This window comes from Nilaparvata lugens, chromosome 10, assembly GCF_014356525.2.
Source record: "Nilaparvata lugens isolate BPH chromosome 10, ASM1435652v1, whole genome shotgun sequence".
In the NCBI taxonomy this organism is placed as follows: Eukaryota; Metazoa; Arthropoda; class Insecta; order Hemiptera; family Delphacidae; genus Nilaparvata; species Nilaparvata lugens.
The window spans coordinates 19146631-19167779 of NC_052513.1; the positions used below are offsets into that span (position 1 = coordinate 19146631).

Below are 21149 nucleotides of genomic sequence, written 5' to 3' on the forward strand. Positions count from 1 at the left end.
GTAAATGTGAGGGTTGTGTGGGAGAGAGAGAGAGTGAGTGTGTGAATGCGAGAGAGAGGAAGGACGTGAATAGCAATGACAAATAGCTGAATTTCCAGCTGACGGATAAAAGTGAGAAATGCATATTTTGAGAAATTGCAAAACACCGCTGAATTATAGCTTTTGTTTCTCCTTGACTTGAAGGCTGATTGTCTAGACTAGATTCAGGTGGAGAGCAAAAATGTTTTCGCCACACTTTTCCAGTCCCTACGTAGATCTGAAAGACATTGTTTGCAGACGACTCTCGTCTGACGTCAGAACAAGTTTCTTCCCGGCCTAGGCCGGAAAGAGTACCCTTTCCAGCGGCTAACATGGAACTAAGAGAGGTGATCAAAAAACATTTCATTATTTGTGTTCATTATTCAATAATAAAAACATTTATAATAATATCATATTATTGTCATTTGAGAGAATAAAGAAGTATAAACTCAATCTCCCACATAATAGAACATAATCTTTCAGGTTAATTATACAAATCAGAATAAAAAATAAAAATACTTGGACAATTTCCTGATATTCAGATTACCTCTGGTTTGCTAGAGCTATAACCTTCCACTTCTGCTTTCGGAAGTGCTTAGTAAACAATTATTATCATATATTAATATATTGTTTATTTTTGTGTGTGGCGAAAAATAGCATTCGCACCACAAAAATGTTTTTCCGGGTCTCAATCTTTTCTAGTCCTCGGCCTACGGCCTCGAACTTGAAAACCGATTTCAAGCCGGAAAAGTCTCATTTTCGGCCCTAGGTTCGAAATATACTTTCTCCACTGCCATTATAACGTGGACCTCACTATATGCTCTCATTCACAATATCATGGAATCTGATAAAACAATATTTGTAATGAGAAGGTGTGATATCTCTAAATTTATTTCCACCCACAAAACCGTTTTTCACGCTTCGCTCGCTCGGAAAAATACCCGGGAAATTATTCTGAAAGGAAATTGAAAACCGGACCAGAAGTTGAGATTAGGTGGCGCGGTTTTTCACCTTTTCAATTTTCTAATCCATTCAGGGGATGCATTTTACGAGGGTTGAGGTTGGAAAAGGAAGCGAGATGAAGGGTTTTCCACCACCTTTCAAAAATCGACCGAAAACCGCTTGACAGGGGTTTCAAGAGTCTGTGATGGGGGGATTTTTCGGGAAAAGTGGGGAAACACTGGGGGAGTTTTCCGGGGGTGACTCAGAGGGGTGAACAGGGGGGAGACCCCCCCCCCAACGGTTGGAGCTATCACGATAAATCCGAGACTCAGTGACACAAGGAAATCTGTCGGCGTATTTTGAAAAGCGTTTAACTTTGTGCAAGCGTTCACACTGGAACGTGATTCCCAACTCTGGTTTGGTTTAATCACAGAGTGAGACAGTTTTTTAGCTAGCAGATGTTCACGAATTAGAAAGACAGTTGAAGAGAGAGAATGAGAGAGAGAGAGAAACTGTGAGTGTGAGAGAATTTGTTGCCTCTGCTTCTCCATTTGAACCATCTGCTTGCTTAAAGAAGAAGAGACGGTGAAAGAGAGATTGAGAGAAAGAGAGAGTGTGAATGAGATAGTAAGTGAGGGTCGGAGAGAGAAAGGTAAGGAGAAAGAGAGAGAGAAAGAGTGTAGAGAGTGAGAATGAGATAGTAAGTGAAAGTGGGAGAGAGAAAGGTAAAGAGGAAGAGAGAGAGAAAGAGTGTAGTGAGTGAGAATGAGATAGTAAGTAAGGGTGGGAGAGAGAAAGGTGAAGAGAAAGAGAGAGAGAAAGAGTGTAGAGAGTGAGAATGAGATAGTAAGTGAGGGTGGGAGGGAGAAAGGTAAAGAGAAAGAGAGAGAGAGTGAGTGAGAGAAAATTTGTTGTCTCCCCTTCACCGTTTCATCATTCTGCTTGCTTGAGAAAAAGAGAAAGAGAGAGTGAGTGAGTGAGAGAAAAAGAGAGTGTGAGATTGTGTGGGTGGGAGAAAGAGGAGGACGGTGAATGAGAGAGAGAAGGTAAGTGAGAGAAAATTTGTTGCCTCTTCTTCTCCGTTTCAACATTCTGCTTGCTTGAGGAAGAAGAAGAGAGAGTGGAAAAGAGAGGGAGAGAGATTGGGTGGGAGAGAGAATAGGAGGGAGGAAGAGACAGAGAGAAAGTGAGTGAGAGAAAATGTGTTACCTCTCCTCCTCCGTTTCAACATTCTGCTTGCTTGAAGAAGAGAGAGTGAGAAAGAGAAAGTCGGAGAATGAGAGAGAAAAAGTTAGTGGAAGAGTGAGAGAGAGTGAAAGAGATAGTTAGTGAGGTTGAGAGAGAGAATGGGGAGGAAAGAGCGAGAGACGGTTAGTGAGTGAAAATTTATTGCCTCTCCTTCCCCTTTCATTGTTCTGCTCGCTTGAGGAAGAGAGAAAGAGGGAGAGTGATGGTGAGAGAGAGTGAGAAAGAGATAGTTAGTGAGGGTGGGAGTGAGAAAGGGTGGGAGAAAGAGTGACAGAATGACTGAGAGAAAATTTGTTGCGTCACCATCTCCGTTTCAACAATCTGCTTGCTTGAGGAAGAGAGAAAAAGAGAGAGATGGAGCGAGAGAGAGTGTGAGAGATATATGGATAGTGATTGATTGATTGATTGATTACTTTATTTATGTAGATTACAATATATACTGGCTTATACACTTATATACAATAGCTTACAATACAGCAAAATTATAGATGAATTTACATAATATAGACTAAGAAAATAATTATTGAACTGTATATGATATGAAAAAGTAATTTGTAATACAATAACTATAGATAATTATATTTTTATGCATCTACATAAATTGGCGGAGCTTTGGACATATCAATGTCCATTCTTCGGAAAGAATATTAAAAATATCCTCCTCACTAACTCTCTACCAAAAGAGTGAGTGAGAGAGAGAAAGAGAGTGAGTGAGAGACTTAGACTCCTCTCTTTCTCCCTAGTGAGTGAGTTAGACTCCTCTCTTTCTCCCTTTTTACATTCTATAAGAGTAGAAGTGTGAGAAAGAAACTGTGATTAGAGTAAATTGAAATTTATAGGGAGTGAGAGAGATTTGTATGCTTCAATAATTATTGTTTTTATAGGTTGACGGAGCTTTTCAAAGTTTTCAATATGATAATCTCAACACAATGCATTATATTAGAGAAGAGTAAACAGCTTAGATAAAATAAAATAAATGGCATTCTATTTCATTTTTAATTCTTTTTCAATGTAATTCTTTTTTTAATTATTCAATTATTTAAACTCTTCTGCCACACTGCACAGAAAGCAGCTGTTTTCCAGTCCCTACTTGGATCTGAAAGACATTGTTTGCAGACGACTCTCGTCTGATGTCAGAACAGGTTTCTTTCCGGCCTAGGCCGGAAAGAGTACCCTTTCCAGCCGCTAAAATGGAACTAAGAAAGGTGTTAAAAAACAGCTGATCAAAAAACTTTTCATTATTTGTGTTCATTATTCAATAATTAGAAAATTTATAATAATATCATCTTATTGTCATTTGAGAGAATAAACTCAACCTCCCACATAATTGAACATCATCTTTTAGGTTATTTGGACAAATTGGAATAACAAATGAAAATACTTGGACAATTTCTGATATTCAGATCACCTCAGATTTGCTAGAGCTATCACCTTCCACTTCTGCTTTCGGAAGTGCTTAGTAAACAACTATTCTCATATATAATATATATATATTGTTTATTTTTGTGTGTGGCAAAAAGTATCGTTCGCAACACGGGCATAATTGATTTCCGGCTCTCAATCTTTTCTAAAACCGATCTCGAGTCTGAGAAATCTCTTTTCCCGCGCTAGGTGCGGAATATACTATTTCATCCAAGTTGTGAACAACTTAGATGAAATAAAATAAATGGCAACAACTAAAGTCCTGCACACTCATATCGATTCTTGTTCATACAATATTTTGCCATCTTTGATGAATTCTATCATATAAAACGGAACTTAACGAAAGTCATATGTTTGAAATCATCTGTTTAACCCAATAGAATTCATTAAGATGGCAAAATATCGTACGAACAAATATCGATGCATGTGTAGCCTCATGCCCTCACACAGAAATCGATTTTTGTTTGTACGGTATTTTGCCGTAATTATTTAATTATATTGGATAAACAGATGATTTCAAACAGATGAAGTTTGTCAAGTTCCGTTTAACCTGATAGAATTTATGAGGACAGCAAAATATTGTACGAACAATAGTATATTTCGCACCTAGAGCAGAAAATGAGATTTTTCCGGCTCGAAATCGGTTTTCAAGTCCGAGGCCGTAGGCCAAGGACTAGAAAAGATTGAGAGCTGGAAAAACAATTTTGCCCGTGGTGCGAACGATATTTCTCGCCACACTACAGGTATTGCTGACAAAATAAATAAAGAATACAAAATAATGAATACTTGTTATTGTACCTATCTCTTGATTTTAGTGGTGGAAGATTTGCAGTCAGGATTTCAGATTCTTTTAAAATTTCACTTGAATATCACGGGCGTCATCATCTTCAAGCATTTTTGAAAATTCGGAATGCGCTTATCAACAATAAATAATTGAATAAAAATGGTTCCGAAGCGAATGCTGAATTAGTTTGATTCGAAATTCGAACTGTAATCATGGCGAATCAGATGAAGAAAGTGGATACTCGCCCGATCTAGTGGATGACTTTTCAATTACGGACTTCCAAGCGGCTGGAAAGAGAACACTTTCCGGCCTAGACCAGAAAAGAAACCTGTTCCTTACGTCAGACGAGAGTCGTCTGCAAACAAGGTCTTTCAGATCTACGTAGGGACTGGAAAACAGCTGCTTTCTGTGCAGTGTGGCGGGAAAATCTGATTGTGTGTGCATGGCTTCACTTGTAAATTCTCTCAACAACTGAAATCGAAGGTTCAATTAATTAATGACCAAATTAATCATGGAAATTAAGTTCATTCTTCTTCTTCTTATTCTTCCTTTTCTTCTTGTTTTTCTGCTTCTTCTTCTTTTTCTCCTTCTTCTCCTTCTACTACTTCTTCTCCTTCTTCTTCCTCCGTCTCTTCATCCACCTTACTCTTCTTCTTCTTCTTCTTCTTCTTCTTCTTTTCTTCTTCCTCCTCTTCTCCTACTTCTTCTTCCTCCTCCTCTTCTTCTTCTTCTTCTTCTTCTTCTTCTTCTTCTTCTTCTTCTTTTTTTTCTTCTCCTTCTTCTTCTTCTTATTTTACCTTTTCTTCTTCTTCTTCAGTTTAGAAGATGAGAGTTCATTGATAGAATCAATTCCTACCATTACAACTCTATCATTTTTCCAGAATAAATGTTGGTACATCCCCATTCAAAAACGTATCCAATTTGTGCACTAAACCCTGCAAAGTTCAACCGTCTGACCCCTGACCCTCTGGCTGAGGTCATATTTCTATTTGTGACCCTTCCTGATCCCCATTCACTCTACTAATCCCATTCAACGGGCTATCCAACTCACCAACGGCCGATTTTCATTTTCTCTCTCTATCTTCCTCGACTGAGAGAGAAAGAAACTGAGGGATGTTTGAGAGTATTGGAGGGAAATAGTGTGTGAGTGCTCATGAGAAGAGGGAAGAAGAGAGACACAAAGAGTGAGAGATTGATTGATTGAGTACTTTACTTATGTAGATTACAATATATACTGTCTTATACACTTATATACAATAGCTTACAATACAGCAAAATTATAGATTCAGGCGTTGGGACCTTCCCGAAAGGGACTCCCCACCAACAAAAGCCATACGAATTTACTATAGATGAAAATATATAATATAGGATAAGAAAATAATTATTGAACTGTATATGATATAAAAAAGTAATTTGTAATATAATAACTACAGATAATTATATTGTTATGCATCTACATAAATTGGCGGAGCTTTGGACATATCAATGTCCATTCTTCGGAAAGAATATTAAAAATATCCTCCCCACTAACTCTCTACCAAAAGAGAGAGAGAGAAAGAAAGAGAGAGTGAGAGAGACACAAGGACTTAGCCAAGATGATAGCAGCATCAGAGTAGCCAATTCTGGAATCAATATTATTGGTCGTAGCATTTCCTCTTCAGTCTTCAGCCATCATAACTCACTAGTCCAAACACCTGGCTAACCAGAATACACCCCAAAATATGCTTGTGCACCAGAAGATTGTAGCTTAAAATGGTTGAATTTGGTTTGCATTACTCCAAAATATGCTCGTTTACCTGGAGGTTGTGGCTTGAAATAGTTGAATTTGGTTTGAATTTCCCGTGTCAGTTAATTTGGAACAAGGATTGTGAAACGTGGAAGTTGAAGAAGTGGTAGTAAAAATCCAAGAGATCTCAGAGGCTGTTGATGTGGAGATTAAATAGGACAATGGAAAGATGGTAAATCGATTGAAAAAAGAATGCTTGGAATGGTTGGTTTAGTCATTAATTTTGGAGTGGAAATCGGACTTTTTGAAGTGAAAGTGTAATCTTAACCTTATTCTTTTTTGAAACATTCATTTGTAAAAATTTGGAAGAAGACAGTTTTGGGCTATGCCTGTTGTCTTCTCCCAATCATATTATATTTATTATAATTATGATTTGTAATTGTCAATGAAATGAATAAAATGGAGGTGAAAGAGTAAGGAATTGAGGAATAGAGAGAATAGAAAGAAGGGAAAGAAGGGAAAGAAGGGAAGAAGAAAATAATGCATGAATGGGAAAGAAACAAAATAGCAGATATCAGTTATCAGTTCATGAGAATAGTATGGAGGGGAGAAAAGATAATGAAAGAAAGAGGAACAAAATATAGCAGATATAGATATCAGTTATCTACTCATCAATTCATAATTATTATTCTATGACCTGGATAAATGATAGAAATAATGAGAAAGAGTAAAAGCACTGTATAAAGAAGGAAACAGAGGAAGATAGCGTGATGATATAGCAGTAGCATAGGGAGAAGATAGTACAAGATAACTTAAGATAACACAAAGATAACAAAAGATAACTAATGCTATGTTTTCTTTATGTTAGTAGTAGCTTGGAAAGATTGGGGAGGGAGTTTTTCTTCTTCTTCTATCGAGTTTGTTTTTGGGATGAGCAACAGATTAAAAGAAGAAGAAGAAGAAGAAGAAAAATGGTTATCCAAGGAAGAGTGTGGGGGAGGAGGAGTTATTGAGATGATAACTTGCAGAGCAAAACAAATTCGGTAACAAGTGTGCCAACTAAACAAACTGTGAACAACAAGTGTTGCCAACTGCCATTAGTCAAGGCGACGAAACATTCTGCTAGATTATAATATTTCAGCTCAGCAAAACTTGGCAATATGAGTTCTAGGTCATCATCATCATCATAATCATAATCATCATCATCACCAACAACAGGACTGTAATCCCAAACTCATTCGAAACTAAAAACAAGAGTTGGGAGTATGTATTGTATGTATTAGTATGTATTCGTGTATGTATTTAATATATGGATACGGTAGGATACTGTATGTTTATGACTATAGTGATAACCCTTGTAATTATAGTGGTATGTAGTAATCAATCAAAGTATAACAAGAGATGATGGGATGTCTTGTGGGAGTGTATACATGCCATGAACTAATTTCAACTGAAATATAAGTTTGGGAGCTTCTGCAGGATTACTAGTAGTTATGCATCTACATAAATTGGCGGAGCTTTGGACATATCTATGTCCATTCTTCGGAAAGAATATTCAAAGTATCCTCCCCACTAACTCACTACCAAATTATTAAGATGATTAAGAGAGGGTTAACACTATTCATTCAATCTATAATTTCTCCTCAATCACCTAATTCATTCATCAATTGCTTCAATCACTCATTATTTCCTAAATTCATTCATTTGAATAGTAAGGAGGTGGTTGATTCATTAATTATGTGGATTGTAGATGTTCAACAATGCCCTCCCACATCAAAATTGATTATGTAAAACCTCTCTCACACAATTTCTCATCAACATTCTCCCGGAATCCATTCTGTATACTGCTAGAGAATAATATTATCTTCATCTCAAATTTTGTTGTGGAAATCATCTTCATTACAGGAGCTTCAAACAACAATGGTTCACTAAATATGCTAGAAAGTCGTGGGAGCTGATTGTTTATAGGGTGAGTATATACGTATATACTGATAGTATAGGTATATAAGGTGTTTGAGACGTTAGTTTATACATATATACTGATTGTAAAGTCTGATGGGGTGGTTGAAAGGCTGGTATATACTTTTAAAATGTGATTGAAAGAATGTTAGTCTGTATAATAATGCGAGAAAACAATTCAGCCACAAAGTTCAAAAGCATACATGACTGACTATCCAAACAGTAGTGATTTTCCCAAGAACTGGGAAAAATCTGGTGTGGCGCACTCACATAACTTTCCTTGCCGTTATGAAAATTGATCACCTTACGCTAGTGTTCACGCGCATCTAAAGTCTACTATATTCAAAGATCTGAGCCAGCTGGTGACAGGACAATAACGCTGGAGACACACGAGTCCTGTTATCTCTTCATAGTGAATGATTTAATGGAATCAACAGTTGCCAACAGTTTGCAATTGAATTATCACATTTTCTCTAATTTCGAGCTTTTTTTCTATTTTAGGTGAAACGTTACTGAGCATTAATTGTAGAGATTTTTATGCTCAATCTTTCAACTTGAATTTTTACTTCCCTTGCCCTATTATCATAGGTAAGGGAAGTATTTCTTCCCGAAAAAAATTAGGGTACCCCAATTTCCAAATTTCTATACGCTTCAAGGCCCCTGAGTCCAAAAAGTGGTTTTTGGGTATTGGTCTGTATGTGTGTGTGTGTGTGTGTGTGTGTGTGTGTGTGTGTGTGTGTGTGTGTGTGTGTGTGTGTGTGTGTGTGTGTGTGTGTGTGTGTGTGTGTGTGTGTGTGTGTGTGTGTGTGTGTGTGTGTGTGTGGTGTGTGTGTGGTGTGTATGTGTGTGTGTTTTAGTGTATGTGCGTCTGTATACACGATATCTCATCTCCCAATTAACGGAATGACTTGAAATTTGAAACTTAAGGTCCTTCCCCTATAAGGGTCCGACACGAACAATTTCGAACAAATGCAATTCAATATGGCAGCTAAAATGGCAAAAATGTTGTCAAAAACAGGGTTTTTCGCGATTTTCTCGAAAACGGTTACAACGATTTTGATCAAATGCATATCTAAAAAAGTCATTGATAAGCTTTATCAACTGCCACAAGTCCTATATCTGTAAAAATTCCAGGAGCTCCGCCTCATCTATGCAAAGTATGATTTTTTCAGATTCCCAATTATCAGGCTTCAGATACAATTTAGACAAAAAATTTCAAGTGGAAAAGATTGAGCATAACAGTCTCTACAATTAATGCTCAGCAACATTTCCACCTAAAATTGGAAATAAGCTTGAAGTTCGAGAAAATAAGATTATTCAATTTGCAAACTGTTGGCAAGTGTTGATTCTATTGGATCATTCATGAAGAGAAATCAGAATTCATGTGTCTGCAGCGTTATTGTCCTGTCACCAGCTGGCTTAGATCTTTGAATAGTAGACTTGAGATGCGCGTTAACACTAGCGTCAGTTGATCAATTTTCATAACGGCAAGGAAAGTCGTGTGAGTGCGCCACACCAGATTTTTTTGGTTTAAATATTCTATCTGAAGCCTCTTAATTTGGAACCTAAAATCAAACTTTGCATAGATGGAACGGAGCTCCTGAAATTTTTACAGATATGGGACTTGTTGCAGTTGATAGAGCTAATCAATTACTATTTTAGGTATAAATTTGAGCAAAAAACATTAGAGCCGTTTTCGAGAAAATCGTGAAAATCATTGTTCTTGACAACATTTTCGCCATTTTAGCCGCCATCTTGAATTGCATTTGATAATATGGTAGTAGGGCAAGGAAAGTAAAAAACTGACGAGACGATAAAATTTCGTGAAAAACCAATCAACCATACTTTTCAACCAGGAGGGGGAATTTATATTTTTTCCAAGAAATAAAACACTTCCCATGATCTACAATGGTAGTAACATTTAAAGCTTCATCTATAATGACATTCCCATGGCAGGAGCTCTACAGGACAGAGGTGGTGGTGAAGAGGAAGAAGAAGAGAAAAAAGAAGAGGAAGAAAGAGAGAAAACAGGAGAAGAAGGGGAAGAAGAAGGAAAAGAAGAAGAAGAAGAAGGAGAAGAAGAACAAGAAGAAGAAGAAAAAGAAGAATAAAAAGAAGAAGGAGAAGATAAAGAAGAACAAGAACAAGAAGAGAAGAAGAAGAAGAAGAAGAAGAGAAGGAGGAGAAAAAAAGAAGAAGAAGAGGAAGATCAACAAGTTAAAGAAGAAGAAGAAGAAGGAGATCAAGGAGGAGAAGGAACAGGTGTTTTTACCTATTTTTACTTAAGAAGAAGAAGAAGGAGATTGATGATGATTGATCGAGTACTTTATTCATGTAGATTACAATATATACTGGCTTATACATTATATACAATAGCCCAAAATACAGCAAAATTATTATAGATGAATTTACATAATATAGACTAAGAAAATAATTATTGAACTGTATAGATATGAAAAAGTAATTGTAATATAATAACTATAGATAATTATATGTATGCATCTACATAAATTGGCAGAGCTTGGTGAACATATCAATGTCCATTCTTCGGAAAGAATATTAGAAATATCCTCCCCACTAACTCTCTACCAAAAAGAAGGAGGAGAAGAAGAAGAAGAAGAAGAAGAAGAAGAGAAGAAGAAGAAGAAGAAGAAGAAGAAGAAGACAGTTTTGGTGGAGGAGGAGGAGGAGGAGGAGGTGAGATGGTGGTGGGGTTGATCAGGTGGTGAAGAAGTAGGAGGGGGAGTAAGAGGAGTAAGAGGAAGAGGAGAGGTGGAGGACAGAGAGGAGAATGAAGTGGTGTAGAAAAGGAGGGAGAATAGCAGAAGGACAAAAGAAAACAGTTTTCCATTGTTGAATTTTTCATTCGTCTCAACTCAACAGCTGAGAAGAATGGGGAGAGAGAGAGAGAGAGCGAATCGTGAGAGTGAGTAAGTGAAAAGCTGCTTCTAATGACACTTTTCACTTCAGAGAAAAGAGCGGACAAGATTCTGTATATTTCCACTTCTTTTCGCCGCATATTCGCTTCGTTTTGGACATTTTACATAAGCTTGTCCGCTATGCTGATTGGTACCAGACTGATACACTGTTTCTTCAGTACAAGTATTTCTTGTGATAATTTTGTTAAAAGTAATTCCATTTTATTCTTGTTTATCATGGGATTTTCACGGTTTTTGAAGGGATGAAACTGAACAAAAGAGGAACAAAGGAAAAACAGAGAAGGTGTCGCACGGCACAAAGTAGATGTATTTTTTGAGAGGAAAAATTCAAGGTAGGATCTCAATTATCGAGTACCGATATAATGGAGCAACTGATATCGTTTGAAAGAATTTTTGGAGACAAAAAACCCATGATATTATTTCTCGAGAGTACAATATTACAGAATATAACACAGAGTTCTTTTGATCATATTAGTATGGTATTAGTAGTTTTCATCCACTGACCACCTGTAAAAGGGGATAAGGTTATGTCAATTGTCATTAATCAAACAGTAAAAAGTTATCTCTTTCTCAATCCTCCATCTTGAGGTTTGTAAAAATCTTGTATCCTCCACTGAGTAGGCACATATGGATAGCAGCTATTTTTAAAAAAAATCTGAAAGCTTTACCTGACTTTCTTTATGTGAGATGGCAATAAGTTGTACATCGGATACCTGAACTCCTTACCCCTCGCTCATACATAGTACTACGGGGTGCATCATCTCTCAAATTATCCTGTATCTGGTCGGTATTGTGAATGTCTACTGTATTTAAATTCTATCTTTATGTGTTTTTTTAAAAGCAGATTGTTTCCAGAATATATAGGCTAGGAAGTGGGAGAATTCCAAGTTTTGAAATAGGGCCTACAACTAGTTCGGATTGACTCCCTATCATCACCCTCAATGCCCACTTCTGAAGTCTAAACACCTCCACTACACTGCTAGAATTACCCCAAAAATAATTCATAGTCAGGAGGGAGTGAAACAGGGCCAAATACACACTTTTAAGAGCCATCGAATCCAGAGAAGCCTCAGGTTTCTGAGAATAAAAAATAATGAATTAGTTTGGCCTTCAGGCATTCCAGATTCCAGATATTGTATCTGGTTTCTGTGATAAAATACAGTTTATTTTATAATAGCAGGTAACCCGTGCTCCGCGAAGATCTAATCAAAAACTTGACCCACTGAAACCTAGTTCAGACGTGATGATGCGTCATTCGTGAATGTCCTGTCCCGTATGTATATAAGCCAATTTCTTCTTCTGTATTATAAATGTTTCAAAAGACACGATTGAGATAGATTTTCGCAATCAGCGTTCATGCTTCAGTTAGTTGGTTAGTATATCTTGACGAATAACACTTGATTAATTAAATCAAGGATTAACAGTTAATATTACATCATTAAATGAAAAAGACTAAGAAATTGTCAAAAAACCACAGATTCATTGATACTTAGAAAGGACGGTTTCGGTTATTACACCAATGTCAATCTCTAATAAACTAAAACTAAATACAAGAGCAGCAGAATTTATTCTAGTAGGCGAGTAATGCTACTGGTCGAGGGCATGAACGCCTGCCATTGGCCCAGCTAGACAGTCTCCTCCCACTCAACAGTGTCACAAAATGGCAGCTTGAGCAGCACACTCGCCATGATAAAAAAATTCACTTCAAGTACAATTCAAGATCCAAGAAAACAAGTGAAAGGTAATAAAACAAATATGTAAACAAAAAAACTATTGACTAATGTATGCGTACAATGTTATGATAAAACTAAATTCGTAGTGTTGTAATGGTTGAAATGAATCTGGTCATTAAAACTATATTGGGAATTTCCTTTATTACTCTTGTTATTTCTGAAGCCTCTAGAATATTCAAAGATCCGCCTTTGTTATTAACATGCAGAAACTCAACATTCTCCTCAACTGTGAACTTGTTATCAAAAATGTTCTGCAAAGTTAGATTCCCCATTTTGTTCATTCCAATTTCTGATGTGCTCTTTAATTCTACTTTTGGAACTTCTACCTGTCTGACCCACATAACAAGCATTAAGGTGCGTACAAATATACGCGCCACGAACATGAGCAATTCACTTTTAATCAGCTGATTATATCTGTATTTCTGCAGAAACGGTAAGATATAGATATATAAAAAGCTTGGCATCAGCTGATTAAAAGTGAATTGTTCATGTTCGCGGCGCGTAAATCTGTACGCACCTTAACAATAACCACATTTGAGATTGTACACCCCACTTTTATCCCTAATATCAATATTGTCTTAACTGCAGCTGAATAGACTATTTGAAATCGGGTTTGTCTTGAAAGCAACATGAAATCCATTCCTCTTCAATTCCCTACCTATCTTATCAGATACAAATAAAATCACATCAGATATACTAGTATCAGTTTTAACATTTTAGTGAGGGTTAGACTTATCAGGAAATCAAGTTCACTTCCATTTCTAATAAGAGATATTGAAAATTTTTCATTTTCTGATAAAATACTGGTATCAGCTATCCTGTATAGAAGGCAGTGACAAAGCAAAGAACCGGCAAAACTGTTCTACAATCTTGCTGCACTACCATTATAGCGTGAACAAAAATTGTATTTATTTTTTTTATATTATTTTTTTTTTGGGTGTTCTGCCTTGCTGTATTACCCAATGTCATCTCCTATCTACACTCGAGTTTATAGGTTATGTATTTGGCTCTTTATGTTCTCACACTAAAAATTTACACTTCCACTTCCTGAATTTTTACTTTCCTTGCCCTATTATCATAGGTAAGGAAAGTATTGCTTTCCGAAAAAAATTAAGCCACCCCAATTTTCAAATTTCTATACGTTTCAAAGGCCCCTGAGTCCAGAAAGTGTGGTTTGGTATTGGTCTGTATGTGTGTGTGTGTATACGTCTGTGTACACGATATCTCATCTCCCAATCAACAGGATGACTTGAAATTTGGAACTTGAGGTCCTTACAATATAAGGATCCAACACGAACAATTTCGATCTGATGCAATTAAAGATGGCGGATAAAATGGTGTAAATGTTGTCAAAAACAGTGTTTTTCGCGATTTTCTCGAAAACGGCTACAACGATATTGATCAAATTCACACCTAAAATAGTCATTGAAAATCTCTATCAACTGCCACAAGTCTCATATCTGTAAAAAGTCCAGGAGCTTCGCCCCATCTATGCAAAGTTTGATTTTAGATTCTCAATTATCAGGTTTTAGATACAATTTAAACAAAAAATTCCAAGTGGGAAAGATTGAGCATGAAAATCTCTTCAATTGATGTTCAGTAACATTTTCATCTGAAATTGAAAATAAGCTCGAAATTCGAGAAAATGTTATTATTTCAATTACAAACTGTTGGCAACTGTTGAATCTATTAAATCATCCACTATGAAGAGATAGCAAACTTCGTGTGTCTCCAGCCTTATTGTCCTGTCACCAGCTGGCTTGGATCTTTGAATAGTAGACTTGAGATGCGCGGGAGCACTAGCGTCAGGTGATAAATCTTCATAACGGCAAGGAAAGTTGTGTGAGTGCGCCACACCAGATTTTTATTCTATGAAGTTTAATAAAATAATATTCATGGAACAAAAATGTAAATCGAGGGTAGAATTTAAAGTTTACAGGGACAAGAATACAAATTAAGGCCTGAAAATAAGAGTGAAACTGAGTGTTCAAGGGCAAAACATAATGAAACTCATTCGTAAATGTTTTAGTAGTGTTTCATTCTTGCGAACTAGAAGCGGTCGCGATTTTGCAAGATCTGCAATTTTAATAGACCCAACCGGATGGAGAACAAGTCACAGAATGAGAGAAGAGAGAGAGAGATAAAACGGTTGGAAAAGATGGAAAAGAGTAGGAGTGAGAAGGGGAAGAGTAGGTTGAGAGGAGGGAATGAAAGGAGAAAGAGAAGGGTTGATAGGGCGAAGAATAAGGCAAACGATGAGGGGTAAAGCCCCAGGGGGAAGTCTGGTCACACTGCTCCTGAATTCTTCAAAACATTCACTTGTGTCCTTTGAAAGACCTGGTTTGTGAGGCATACAACATACGTTTGTTAGCCTATGCTTAATGTTAAATGCATCATGTGGGACAGAGAATGTAAGCTACTAAGGCTTTCAAGGTAACTTTCAAGTTATTTCTTGTAAAAGATTCAGGTAGATGATGAAATATCCAGGGTCGGTTCACCGAGACATGCTGTGAGGTCTACGTTGTAAAGGCAGTGGAGAAAGATGTTGGAACAGCGTTGCTGATTCTCTGCCTAGTCATCGCCTTTGCTAGAGGATAACTGATACTGGTTTTGTTCTAGATTAACCGTTCATTCTTGTTGAAGAGGACAATTTAGCGTTGCTGATTCTCCGCCTTGCAACCGCCTTCTGCAGAGGATATCGGTATATCTGTTTGTAAAATGACTGTAAATAAACATTCTTGTTGAAGAGAGCAATTGTATATCATCTGTCAGGAGAATAATGATATTTTCCATTGGTTGAATAACAAATTTCCTTAATTGGGATTGGATATTTTGTGGAATTCGTATGATTTTTCATCGTTGAAAAACGATCTTGCAACGTTGCAGAGGTGAAAAAGGGTAGAAAGGCTCATTCTTGTTTGAAATAATCAATAATACATATTTTTCGCCACACTGCACAGAAAGCAGCTGTTTTCCAGTCCCTACGTAGATCTGAAAGACATTGTTTGCAGACGACTCTCGTCTGATGTCAGAACAGGTTTCTTTCCGGCCTAGGCCGGAAAGAGTACCCTTTCCAGCCGCCAACATGGAACTAAGAAAGGTGATCAAAAAACTTTCCATTATTTGTGTTCATTATTCAATAATTAAAACATTTATAATAATATCATCTTATTGTCATTCGATAGAATAAAAAAGTATGAACTCAGCCTCCCACATAATTGAACATCATCTTTTAGGTTATTTAGACAAATCAGAATAAAAAATAGAAATACTTGGACAATTTCCTGATATTCAGATTACCTCAGATTTGCTAGAGCTATCACCTTCAACTTCTGATTTCGGAAGTGCTTAGTAAACAACTATTCTCATATATATATTGTTTATTTTTGTTCGCACCATGGGCAAAAATGTTTTTCCAGCTCTCAATCTTTTCTAGTCCTCGGCCTACGGCCTCGGACTTGAAAACCGATTTCGGGCCGGAAAAATCTCATTTTCTGCTCTAGGTGCGAAATATACTATTAGTTTGATAAAATACGAAAAACACTTTTCCAGCTATAGTGAGGTACACGTTATAATGGCAGTATTCGATTGTCAATTAGTCAGCTCAATCTTGAAAACCGATTTCGAGCCGGAAAAGTCTCATTTTCTGCTCTAGGTGCGAAATATACTATTATGCGTTGAGGGCATGTATTTAGTTAATCAATATTCTAAAACATGAGATAAGTTCTAAATTATATGTTTGTCTTTTCGGTCCCAAAATTTGATAGTTTTTTCAAATTTTGGAATTTTCCAATTTATTGTGATTAATTTAATTCAATCCAGAAGTGTTTTTTCAATTTAAAAATGATTTTTGTGTTCATTGATTGTAAATTAAGTGTGTAATTGAAGAGTTTTAAAGTGACACATAACCTCTAGTTAAATTTGGACTGTTGTATAAATTAGAATTGGAACCGTTTTGGGCTTATAAGCCTGTGGTACTTTTCTGTAAGTTGTATAATTCTGAATGATTGAATGAATAAATAGATTCCACATTGTTGAGAAATGATCCAACAACGTTGCAAAGCTAGAAAAAGGATGACACTATCTGCTTTGTCGAATGATAGACAAGGGTAGCAGCAGACAAGATGTAAATCAAATACTGTCATTATAATGATAGAGAAGGTAGCAACTCCAATGTAAATCAAATACTGCCATTATAACGTGGACCTTAGAATAGATTTGTAGATCGGTAAGCGCAATCTCTAGAAACTGAAAACTATTTACTTCAAACCCCTGAAGAACTGGAATCCAATGGAGATTGGATTGTAAGATACGTCACTGTGAGTCAGGCACGAAAATGAAGGAAGAATATAAAATAGCAAATAGGATTTCCTCCATACTAAACACAGCTAACAGAGTATGCGAGTGGTGATAAAAGCAGCGAAATTGAGAGGAATAATGCGATAGTCTGAGGAAGGAGTAGGAAAAGAAAAAATTAAAGAAGAAGAAGAAAAAGAGGAAGACGAGGTGAAAGAAGAAGGAAGACGAGGCGGAAGAAGAAGAAGGAGAAGAAGAAGTGATGGGAAGAGAAGGGGAAGATGAAGAAGAATAGGTGGGAGGAGAAGGGGAAGAAGAAGAGTTGTGAGGAGACGGGGAAGAAGAAGAAGAAGGAGAAAAAGAGGTGGGAGGAGAAGAAGTAGAGGTGAAAGAAGAAGGGGAAGAAGAAGAAGAAGAGTTGAGAGGAGACGGGGAAGAAGAAGAAGAAGGAGAAAAGAGGTGGGTGGAGAAGAAGTAGAGGTGAAAGAAGAAGGGGAAGAAGAAGAAGACGGGGTGGATGAAGATGAAAATGAAGGAGTGGTGGGAGGTGATGGGGAAGAAGAGAAGGATAAGACGAGGCGAAAAATGAAGAAGAAGAAGAGACGATCGGAAGAACGAAGAAGAAGAAGAAGAAGAAGAAGAAAAAAAGAGAAGAAGAAGAAGAAAAGAAAAGCGGAATAGAGGAGAAGAAGAGGAAGAAGAAGTGGTGGGAGAAGGAGAAGTCGAGGCGAGAGAAGAAGAATAAGAAGACGTGGCAGAAGAATTAAAAGAGGTGGGACGAGAAGGGAAAGAGGAAGATGACGAGGCGGAAGAAGAAGAAGAAGAAGAAGAAGACGAGGCGGAAGAGGAAGAAGAAGAAGAAGAAGAAGAAGACGAGGCGGAAGAAGAAGAAGTAGAAGACAAGGCAGAAGAATTAAAAGAGGTAAGGGGAGAAGGGGAAGAAGAAGAAGATGAGGTGAAGAAGAAGAAGAAGAAGAAGAAGAAAAGGTGGGAAGAGAGGGAGAAAAAGAAGAATTCGAGGCGAAAGAAGGAGGAGAAGGGGTGGAAGGAGAAGGAGAAGAAGAAGAAGAAGAAGACGAGGCGAAAGAGGAAGAAGAAGAAGAAGAAGCGATGGGAGGAGAAGGGAAGAAAAAGTAGAAGACAAGGCGGAAGAATAAGTGGAGAGGTGGGAGAAGAAGAAGAAGAAGAAGAAGAAGACGAGGCGAAAGAAGAAGTCGAGGCGAAGGAAGAAGACGAGGGGGAACAAGAAGATGAAGGGAAAGAAGAACAAGTACAAGAGGAGGAAGAAGGAGTTATAAAAGCGAAATTGAGAGAAATAATGCGCCCGGCTCAGGAAACGGCGTATAGGAAAAGAGGAGACGTTTCCTGAAATTTGACAGCGCTGTTAAAAAGGAAGTGGAGGAGGAAAGAAGTGGGAGAATTTAGTGATAAAGAGAGACAAAGAGAGGTGAAGAGAGTGGGAGTAAGAAAGAGAGAGTGAGTGTGCGGGAGAGACGGGAGAAGTGACATTTTGTGACATGTCTCTGACGCTCACTTCATAAACGAGTGACAAATTTTCTATTACAACGTAAAGCGCTGTTGATTCAAAGACATGGAAAAGGGAAGAGACAAAAAGAAAGAGAAGCTGGTAGAGGAGGAGGAGGAGGAGGAAAAGATGGTGGAGAAGGAGGAGGAGGAGGAGGAGGAAAAGAAGTAGGTGAAGAAAATGAAGTGGAAGAAGGGTGCTGAAATTAGATGACAGGCGTTGAATTCTGAGGATGACAACGCGTAGAATGAATGGACAACCAAGTTAGCAGTGAAGGCTTATGAAGTTGGTGATGAAAGGAGATGGATGTAGGGAGAAAGTGTGAGGAGGTGGGTAGGAAGGGTGAGAAAAGGTAGAAGAGGAAGATCTACTTGTTGCGTTGATAAGATGATGGTGATATGATAGCCTACTCAGCCTTTAAGAAAAAGTACTTGATGGAAGTCTCTGAAGAAATTTTTTAAGGTCCGTGTTGAGAAAAGGGTAGTAATTATTGTTTCCGACTTAGGGAAGTTTCGAGAGAGATTTCAGTTGAGTGAGAGAGAAATGAGTAGAGGTGGTTAATGATCAGTTAACAATGGCTACAATAAATTCGTTATAACGAGAGTTGAATGCTGAATTTATTATTTATTATTTTACAAAGGCGACTTTCTAGGAGTATTTCAAGCCGAGGTGATGATGATAATAATAATCTGATAATAATAATATTAATATTGGTAATTTAATATTAAAATAATATCATTAGATAATAATATTATTATTATCATCACCTCGGCTTAAAATACTCCTAGAGAGTCGTCTTGTGAAATAATGAATAATAATATATTCTGCATTGCATTTTTTTATTAGTAATTCCATGATTCAGATATATATATATATTATATATATTCTATATATTATATATATTATTATATATATATATATTATATATTATATATATTATATATATTATATATATTATATATATTATATATATATATAAAATACAATGATGATGATGGGAATACTTTATACTCTAATACTTCATTTCATACGCAAGACAAATCAAATATAGGTATCACATAATAAAATTCCATGTAAAGGTCATTCTCTTGAAAAATGTACTTTTCACGACCAATGAAACAGTAAATTCATTATGATGGAGAAATTACAATATAAAACAATGAATAACAAAACATTATAAAGCATTTATATCTGATTTAATATTTATTGTTCATTCTCGGTTAACGGAAAAAGTGCACATAGAAATATATTCCCCATTCCCGGAGATTGCTTTATTAGACCGGCCATCTTGTTCTGCATATAACCTGAAAATATCAAACAAAAATCTTGAAAACTGATGTTGGTACAACTGTTTATAAACAGCTGTGTCAAGGAGGGATTTGGTGGTCAGTGAGACTATTGCTTCCAATGTTTATGTCCAAACCTTCATCAAAGTCAAATAAGTTCACTATCATGAACTATTTTATTATAAAGATAAAACAAAATGATTCTTTGCTGTGCTCTGAAAGCTCCAATACTGTAAATTTCAAACCATTCAAATTCTTGAATGGTCCTGCTCTGACATTCATCCACAAGTGATGCCCTACCCTATTTTAATAAAATGATCGAAAACTTTTTTATATGTAACTTTTTTTAATTCAAGAGAAATATAACATTTAGCATTGAATGACATGAGTGTTTCTAGTTCATCTAAACCCAAAATTGTACAACATGAATTTGGGAACAATACAACCCATTTTTCAAAATATTTATTGGAATAGATTTAAAAATATATAGTCATGTATCATTCCTTATCAACATGTGATGAATAGATTGAGTTTCGATTTGGTACTAACAGAATGTTCAATTCAATTATAAAATACATCGATCTATCCAAACTAAAAACTTGAATGCGATTTTCTCAAACACAATTCCGCTCTATGTGCTCTTTTTCCGTATACCGCCTCAATTATATTTTATTAAGCGAGAGCTTTTATTTTTCAATAATCTCATAAGAAATTTCCATAGATAAGATAAAATATTTCGTTAATTAATTGTTAATTCTACATTGTTGAAGGACGATCTGGCAACAGAGCAAAGAGAGAAAGAGATAGCGCTATCCGCTTTTTTCAATGATAGACAAGGATAACAATACCTTTGCTAATCAAACACTGTCATTATAACGTGGACCTAACTATATACATTTTTACCCACTGAAGCCATTATATACAATTTACATATAGATGCCACAACATTTCTGACAAAATAGACGTCTGACTCTATACAGACTTCATTTCAGAAACTAAAGCCTCTCTAAACACACAGGCCTTCTGTCTACATCAAGCATTCATTCACCTTGTATTTGCAACTAATCAGAGTTGGGTATGTTGGGTTGAGGTTAGGTTAGGTTATGTTGGGTTAAGTGAGGTTATGTTGGTTGAGGTGAGGAGTGTCTAGAATCCTAATAATAAATGTTGAACAGGCAATGATATTAACTTATTGGAAAATCATCTTTTATTTTTTACTGTTGATCTTACACATTATTATTATTAGCGTATGGCTGAATGGTGGGGAGATC

At 36.5% G+C, this 21149-nt stretch overlaps 1 protein-coding gene across 1 annotated transcript in view; it reads left to right on the forward strand.

The window, feature by feature from the left end:
* Window positions 1-21149, forward strand: part of LOC111046719 (ras-related protein Rap-2b-like) — a 435025-nt gene that overhangs the window by 37767 nt on the left and 376109 nt on the right.